Source organism: Lacerta agilis, chromosome 8 (assembly GCF_009819535.1).
Source record: "Lacerta agilis isolate rLacAgi1 chromosome 8, rLacAgi1.pri, whole genome shotgun sequence".
NCBI classification, from domain to species: Eukaryota; Metazoa; Chordata; class Lepidosauria; order Squamata; family Lacertidae; genus Lacerta; species Lacerta agilis.
The window spans coordinates 79,262,714-79,272,122 of record NC_046319.1 but is presented as its reverse complement, the minus strand read 5'-3'; positions in this window follow the sequence as shown (position 1 = coordinate 79,272,122).

Here is a 9,409-nt window from a genome sequence, read left to right as displayed (position 1 = left end):
TGCCATGCTAATGAAGTGCTCCTTTCGAACCAAGACCTCAGTTCTACAACGCTGCAAACACTCCCTTCCCAGTCCATGTAATGCTGGCTCCAAGATTTTGGGCATTTGGCCTTAACCTTGAACTGCAAACTGAGAATTTTCTAATCCTGCTTCTGACATTTTTTTAAAGTATTCTCCGAGAAGTAAAATGGCAGCGTTGCTAGAGCGCTGACCCTTTGCTGATCTTAAAGGTAAGGGACCCCTGACCATTAGGTCCAGTCATGGACGACTCTGGGGTGCGGCACGCATCTCGCTTTACTGCCCGAGGGAGCCGGTGTACAGCTTCCGGTCATGTGGCCAGCATGACTAAGCCGCTTCTGGCGAACCAGAGCAGCGCATGGAAACGCCGTTTACCTTCCTGCTGGAGCAGTGCCTATTTATTTACTTGCACTTTGACGTGCTTTCGAACTGCTAGGTTGGCAGGAGCAGGGACTGAGCAATGGGAACTCACCCCGTCGTGGGGATTCGAACCACCGACCTACTGATCGGCAAGCCCTAGGTTCTGTGGTTTAACCCACAGCGCCACCCGCATCCCCTGTTGCTGATCTTAGCGCCCTGCAAATACCAGAACTCACCACTCTCTGGAGCTGAAACTACATCCAAGCATTAACTGTATCCCCATATTTTGTTAAGTGCATTAGCACCCAACATCTCTATGGAAAGTCTAATCCCAAGCCTATTGCTGGTCTTTGCCACAGAACCAATCCCAATGTTTTTGGGATACCAATGTTAGCATGTTACGATGTTAGCATACCAAGCAAAGAAAACAATCCACCACACTCCATTAACACCCCCTACACATGTTAAGAAGTCATAGATATATTCTTTTTTCCAATTTACTTGAGTTATAGAATAAAATAGGAAGAATTAAGTCTATCAGCTAATTCTGCTGGTCAAGCTTTGATCTCCCAGCTGAACTACTCTCAAGGCACTCTTGTTTTAGCACAACTGACAAGCATGGTTTTGAACAGAGCTTTTTTTTTTAAAAAAAAAAAACCAAAACCACCCTTGTTTCTCACAATCCTCCTTTGTAAATGTTGACAAACAGCAAATATTCTCTAAATGCTCAAATATTTGTGAACAGTGTTTGAAATTCCCATTGTTCTGGGGCATTTTTGCGACAGGGAATTTCATTAGAGCAAGCATTTTTTGAGTTCTGGGTGCTACTGCACCTAAGATTTCAGATTAAAACTGCAGAGTGGAAGGAAAGGATATTGGATCCAGTGATTTTCTGCTTCCCCACTTCCAGCTAATCTCTGAAGACTGGAGAAGAGACCCTCTTAGGAATATTAGGGGGCGAGCATATGAAAAATGAACATATATTTTAGCTTCAGTTCCTTCATTTTCAGCTTTGTATTCTTGTTATAAAAAAGCACACCTAGACATTCCGTTGTTTGTGCCCATAACCTAGGTTTAAGGTTGCCATTTAGCTCCTAGCTTTCATATCTCAGTTTCTAACACTGTTTGTGGAATATTTAAAATGTATATTTGATGAGGGATAGCATTTAATTTCAATATTTGATAGTGGTTTTCTAGTATTTAGTATCTGGCGACATTTGATAGGTAAATTGCAATGATACTAAGTGTTTAACAGTTAACGTTTGGCCACTGAAGATAATTTGTATTTATTTACTACCAAAGAGATGCCCAATTTTGCATTAAAATGTGAATTCAACTCTCACACTGAAAATCTGACTAGAAATTAAAAATCTGTACAATTTTGAATAATCTGCAGGTTAACAGCTTTTGTTGTTAAGACGCTCAAGAGACATTTGTGCAAAATTCATTTGGTATTTCCTGGATTTGCAGAAGGAAACTGAAGAAGTGCAACTACAGTCATACCTCGGGTTACGGCCGCTTCAGGTTGCATGATTTCAGGTTGCGCACTGCGCCGAACCCGGAAGTACCGGAACAGGTTACTTCTGGGTTTCGGCGCTCGCACATGTGCAGAACCGCTAAATCGCTCTTTGCGCATGCGCAAAAGCGCCGAATCGCGACCCAAATGTGCGCAGATGCGCCGCTGCAGGTTGCGAACACTGCAGGTTGTGAACGTGCCTCCCGCACGGATCACGCTCGCAACCCGAGCGTCCACTGTATATCCCAGAAGAGGCTTAGTGATCCTTTCTTCAAATGATTCCTTTTGATTCTTTCCTGGGGGTGTGGGGTGGGGGTATTTCTGCTGCAAGTTTCAATAATTTGAGAAGCCTGAATCATTTGCTACTGCCAGCTTTGCCCATCCAAGTGAAACAGGACTAGGGACAGGGGAAAAGAAACCCCTTGCATATAAACACAACTCTCTTCTTGTAAGTGGAAAGACAACTTCTGCATTCAAAAAGAGTAAAAGGTGTGTGTGTGTGTGTGTGTGAGAGAGAGAGAGAGAGAGAGAAAGGTCACAGATCAAGTGGGTTTTCCTGTTTGGTGAGCATCCTTTCTGTCAATTCCAGAAAGGACCCCCCCCCCCCCGGGTTTCCTTGTGAATTCCCAACCACTCAGAGCTCTGCAGAGAATCAATGCAACTATGCAACATGCCCATCCAAGTCTGATCACTGGATCCAATATCCTTTTAGCGCTGAGTGAGCTGACTAGCAGAGCACAAGAGCGGCAGTTATCTAAGCATATAGCATAGCAAACATGCTCTCCAGCATGCATGGTGACCGCATGGTAGTTCCCCAATGGAGACGGCTGTAAACACATAACAGCATTACTGGGACGTCTCTGAATTTGAACAACACTGGCTGGATGCAGGCCAGGAAAGCAACAGAAAACAAATCCCTGTGTTTCAGCAGAGCTGAAAGACGGATTTTTCGTTCGGTGAAAGTGCAAGAGGAAAAAAAAAACCTAGAGCATTCAGTTAAACACACTTCTATTGAATGTGCTTAATTACTCCCCATAAATTACTGTCTGACCATATACAGAAGGAACTGCTCAACTCTCTCAGTGGGTCTTCAGGTTCTGAGACATCAGGTTTCCTAGCAACAAAATGTTGTGAGTGCAACAACTTGCTAGCTTGAGCTACTCAAGACTGTACAACCAAAGTCAGGCTTTGCCATATAGGCTGTTCTGCAAGTGACAAACAAAGGCAGGCAGCAGTGGGATGCCCCCATGGGAATGGACCCAAATTCAAAAAGGCAAATCTCCTTCGAGAACCCTTTCCCACTGTTTGCATTTGGACACAGAGATATAACCAGATGACCATCAATGCTATGTGCATGTTCTAAATGAAACATTCACATTTCATTGACAGCTCTGTGCCTTGGAGTGTTGGTTTTAAGTCAAAAATCTTACCAGCAGGACCTATTTAGTAATCTAATTGGTTCACACCAATTAGATTACTAAACCAACACTGCATTTGGCAGTGATGTCTACTGGAACACATTTAACAGTGTGCAGGCAAGACATTCTGGGCTTGCAGGACATGTGCCATGGGGCATCATGGGCAGCTGAGGTTTTCTGGGATGTTGGAATGAGGTCAGAAATATTTGCAGCTCAAGGGCCACATTCCCCTCTGGGCAACCTTCTGGGAGCCACATGCCAGTGGTGGGTGTGGCTAGAGGCAAAAGTGGCTGCAGTAATTAGTGTAAATTTAACCATAGACTAGTTTCTACACACACACCTCTCTATCCAGGAATCCATAAGTCATTATCAGAGCCTTAAGTACACATTCCAGCCAGGCAAAAACACTGACGGGGTGCATGGCTGGGGAGGGGTGTTTGTGGCCCTTGGGCAGGCTCATGCAGGGAGGGGAGCAGATGGGTACACTTGCTGTGGGCCTCAGAGGGCTAAGCTAGCTAAGGGGGCCTGCCTCACAGCATAGATTTTTGCTTTACTTTATAAGCACACAAACAGCAAATATGTTCCATACCTATTGTACTTCCTTTAAACTATACACAACCCTTTGTTACAAGGATCATTTTGACAAAGATTTTGAAAATCCCAGGTACTATTATTGAGAAATATGACAGGGAGCTAGCTATATCTTCCCTCCCTGCAATCTCTAGTGAATGAGTAACATTATCAGAAGGCCACAGGTATTTCATAGTTGGAAGGTGGAGAGAAAAATTCCTCCAAATTCTGTAGCCTGGATTTTCAAAGCTTTGCAAGGTCAAAGAATCCAGGCCATCCCTGGAGGAATATTAACTTTCTTGTTTCTGAAAGAGACTTATTTGCAAAAAAGGAAAATCTATAAAAATGACAGCTTTTTAGGTTGCATTTATTCATGAGCTTCTCAAAAGGCATGGAGAGAGATGTCCACTTGTAAATCAACTGATCACAGCTCCTTTTTTCCTTCTTCCCCTGGATGCTGCAGAAAGAAACTTAAGAAACGGTTTTACTCTGGAGTCCACATATTTGCTTGCCATGGAGAAAGTGTCTCTCCACCCCGTGGTGAGCATGAAAAGCCCTGCCCTTCTAAGCTAGGAGTTAGTGAGGAGAGCACAGGATTGTCACTACAGCATGAGAACCTGTGAAGTGCAGCGTAACAGAGACAAACTCCCACTTTCCCTCTGAGCTCAGAGAGAATCCTTTGCAAAGCTCAGTGCAATATCAGAGTAAAGATCCAGCGCCTCCTCAAGCTGGGAGAATGACAGGGTTAGGGTGACCACACATTCTGGCTGGCTATTAAAGTAGCCCAAATTTGTGGATTCTCTGTTTCACGAACTGGAAGACTGCAAAAAGCTCTTTCAAATCCTAAAGTACTCGGACAGCGCTAGCGTATCACATACACCACACGCCCTCTTGCAAACAGAAAAGAACTTTTACAAGCTTTTCCCCAGTGGTAAAATACAGAAGTTATAAAAAAACAGAATAAAAGTGCATCGCCAGAGCTGCTTTGCGTAAAAATCCATGCAACAGACAGCCACACTGCATACTGGTCCCCACAATGCACAGGAAAGCTTTCCTGTTATCCTTCCAGGCTGCACCAAACAGATCCACATACTGCCTTCTCTCTACCCCTCCTCTCCAAGTAACTGATTGCAATAGCGCCTTTGCGCCTGCTGCCACAACTAATTTGCCTCAGGCTTCCTACACTGCTAGCCTGTTGTGTTCCATCTCTGCCCTGCATAGCCTTTTGGAAGGTGCTCTCTCCCCTCTGAAATGCCACTGCTTCTGGCCACTACAACCCACAGCGGTCAAGCAGTCAAAATAAAACAAGGTGACTGGCGGAGCTGCTATGTAAAAGGGAGAGAGATTTTGCTGAGGAATCCATGACCTACATGGTCCACTGAAGCCAAGCTCCCTTCTCCCATCAACATCTGTATCTGAAGAAGTGTGCATGCACACGAAAGCTCATACCAAGTACAAAATTAGTTGGTCTCTAAGGTGCTACTGGAATGATTTTTTTATTTTTTATTTTGTCTCTCCCATCAAGTGGGGAATCCCACCTAAGCAGAGATTTCGTGTTAATGGAGCAGTGGAACTAAGTCAGTGCTATTGTTGGCTTGTGCTGCACTATTCCGATAACATAAAATAATTGCAAGGCTCAAAAGTCATTAATCTAGTATTATCATCTTCCTCTCGTGAAATGTTCTCATAGAACATCACAAACACTTTCCAGGTTAACTGTCAGGCCTCAGCTCAAACTCCCACAAACCACTTTAATAGAAATCTGAACCAAGGAACGAATCGAAAGGTCACATAATCTGAAAAGGATGGTAGCAAACTATATACATAAAACACATTATGCAAATTGGGGTGGCTAGTTTGTGGTTCCACCAGATATTGTTGGACTCCCAATTCCCATCAGCCCAAGCCAGCATGGCCAATAAATCAGAAATTATGGGAGCTGGTCCAACAACATCTGGGAGTAGGGCATAGATTAGTCACTCCTGCTAGAAATAGAACAAGCTCTATGACCAGCTTATAGAACAGAAGAAATCTCAATGGATAGCCTTGGGCAAATCACTCTCTCAGTTCAGCCAACCTCATGGGGAAGTTACAAAGATAAAAAGTAAGGAAATTTCATATATGCTGCCCTGGGCTCCTTGGGGAAAGGATTTCATATATGCTGCCCTGAGCTCCTTCGGGAAAGGATGAGATACAAATGGAACAAACAAGATTGTTCACATGGGGGAGTGGTAAGGGAATAGATCGCTAGGAAATGTTAATTTGAAGTTTAAATGCAATGAAAGTGGAAGCATTTCGGCCCCTACCTTAAAGCAAAAGTAGCAACATAGAAAGAGTTCTGCTGGATCAAACCAAAAACCTACGTATCTAGTCCAGCATCCCATTTCCCACAGTAAACAGCCAACTGTCTCCAAGACGTGAAAGCAATAGTCCTCTCCTGTTGTTGCTTCCCAGGAACAGATATTCAGAGGCAGGGCACACGTAATTTTTGAGAGAGCATGTCACAGAGAGAGATCCGTGCTTATTTGTCTCTCATACTAAAAGTTCTAGTTTAACTGCAAAAACACACACTGTTCAGAAGGTGTCTTGTTCTGCTCTAACACTGATTGGAAAACAGATCCATAGGAAAATAAGTTTAGTCATACCTTGGGTTACAGACGCTTTGGGTTGCGCATTTTCAGGTTGCGCACTGCGCTGAACCCGGAAGTACCGGAATGGGTTACTTCTGGGTTTCGGCGCTTGCGCATGCGCAAAACCAAATCGTGACCCGTGCGTGTGCAGACACAGCGCTGCAGGTTGCGAATGCTGCGATTTGCAAACATGCCTCCCGCACGGATCACGTTCACAACCCGAGCACCCACTGTATATAAATATCCTCAGGCATGACCTACAATTTAGCTGCAGCGTTTCTCCTCATGGTAATGGGGTTGTCTTCTTAGCTGGTCCCCCACCCCCAGATATCTGTGCCCCAGTAAATTGTACCCATAGAATCACAGAATTGTAGATGACCAAGGGTCCTCCAGTCCAATGCCCTGCAATACAGGAATCACAGCTAAAGCATCCATGACAGGTGGCCATCCGGCCTCTGCTTAAAGACCTCTAAGGAATGAGAGTCCACAACCTCCAAAGGGAGACCATTCTTTCCACTGTCAATATGCTTTTGCTATCAGAAAGTTTTTCTGTATGCTTAGTTGGAATCTCCTTCCTTGTAACTTCTGGTGTTTGCACCCTCTTGATGCTTATGCGCTGATGCTGTTCAGAGGCAGCATGGTACTCATAGATGTAGTATCAGGGCTGCCCCAGGATGTTTTGCTGCTTGAGTGAAAAAAACCCTGTCTCTTACCTCTTCCTCCATGCCCCCACCCCAGCACCATAGGAGAGAAAAAGGCAGTGGCGGAGGAAGCCTCTCCGCTGCCCGGGGCAGCGGAGCGGAGGCACCCCCTGGGGGCAGAGCGTAATGACACACGTTGGATGCACTGCGCATGCCCGGAATTTCCGGGCATGCATAGTGCATCTGGGCCGTTGTTGCTGCTCCCGTGGCGAGCTGGCAGCTCATGGGGCTGCCCCTGCCATCCGTAAAGAAGCACGGACGGGGTGCTGGGCGGCGGGGGAGGGGCCGGGGAATGTCACCCCCCCTCCCCTGGAACACGGGCCGCACTCCCCCCTACGCCCCGCCCTTCCTACGCCACTGGAAAAAGGGAGGAGGAGGAGATGGTGAAATGCGAACAGGAGACAGAGAAAGGGCAGAACTCCTCAATGCCTTCTTTGCCTCAGTCTTCTCCAAGAAAGAAAATAATGCCCGACCTGAAGAATATGGAGCAGATGATTCAGCAGGGGAAACACAGCCCAGAATAAGTAAGGAGGTAGTACAGGAATACTTGGCTAATTTAGATGTATTCAAGTCTCCAGGGCCAGATGAACTACACCCAAGAATATTAAAAGAACTGGCAGAGGTGATTTCAGAACCACTGGCAGTAATATTTGAGAATTCCTGGAGAACAGGCAAAGTGCCAGCAGACTGGAGGAGGGCAAATGTCCCTATTTTCAAAAAGGGGGAAAGAGAGGACCCAAACAATTACCGCCCAGTCAGCCTGACATCAATACCAGGAAAGATTCTAGAGCAGATCATTAAGCAAACGGTCTGTGAGCACCTAGAAAGGAACGGTGTGATAACTAAAAGTCAGCATGGGTTTCTGAAAAAGAAGTCATGTCAGACTAACCTGATCTCGTTTTTTGACAGAATTACAAGCCTGGTAGATGAAGGGAATGATGTGGATATAGCCTATCTTGATTTCAGCAAGGCCTTTGACAAGGTGCCCCATGATATTCTTGTAAAGAAGCTGGTAGAATGTGGGCTAGACAATGCTACCATTCAGTGGATTTGTAACTGGCTGACTAACCGAACCCAAAGGGTGCTCATCAATGGCTCCTCTTCATCCTGGAGATAAGTGACTAGTGGGGTGCCACAGGGTTCTGTCTAGGGCCCAGTCTTATTCAACATCTTCATCAATGACTTGGATGATGGGCTTGAGGGCATCCTGATCAAGTTTGCAGAAGACACCAAATTGGGAGGGCTGGCTAATACCCCAGAGGACAGGATCACACTTCAAAATGACTTTAACAGATTAGACAACTGGGCCAAAGCAAACAGGATGAATTTTAACAAGGAGCAATGTAAAGTACTACACTTGGGCAAAAAAAATGAAAGGCACAAATACAGGATGGGTGACACCTGGCTTGAGAGCAGTACATGTGAAAAGGATCTAGGAGTCTTGGTAGACCACAAACTTGACATGAGTCAACAGTGTGATGCAGCAGCTAAAAAATCCAATGCAATTCTGGGCTGCATCAATAGGAGTATAGCGTCTAGATCAAGGGAGGTAATAGTACCACTATATTCTGCTCTGGTCAGACCTCACCTGGAATACTGTGTCCAGTTCTGGGCATCACAGTTCAAGAAGGATACTGACAAGCTGGAATGTGTGCAGAAGAGGGCAACCAAAATGGTCAAAGGCCTGGAAACAATGCCTTATGAGGAACGGCTTTGGGAGCTGGGTATGTTTAGCCTGGAGAAGAGAAGGTTAAGGGGTGATATGATAGCCATGTTCAAATATATAAAAGGATGTCATATAGAGGAGGGAGAAAGGTTGTTTTCTGCTGCTCCAGAGAAGCGGACACGGGGCAATGGATTCAAACTACAAGAAAGAAGATTCCACCTAAACATTAGGAAGAACTTCCTGACAGTGAGAGCTGTTTGACAGTGGAATTTGCTACCAAGGAGTGTGGTGGAGTCTCCTTCTTTGGAGGTCTTTAAGCAGAGGCTTGACAGCCACCTGTCAGGAATGCTTTGATGGTGTTTCCTGCTTGGCAGGGGGTTGGACTGGATGGCCCTTGGGGTCTCTTCCAACTCTATGATTCTATGATTCTAACAGCAGGCATCGGGGGTTGGGCAGCAAAGCATGGGTGCAACCAGCGATAAGGCACCAGGTGGTAGCGGTAGGTGGAGGCTGAGCAGCACATGCATGAC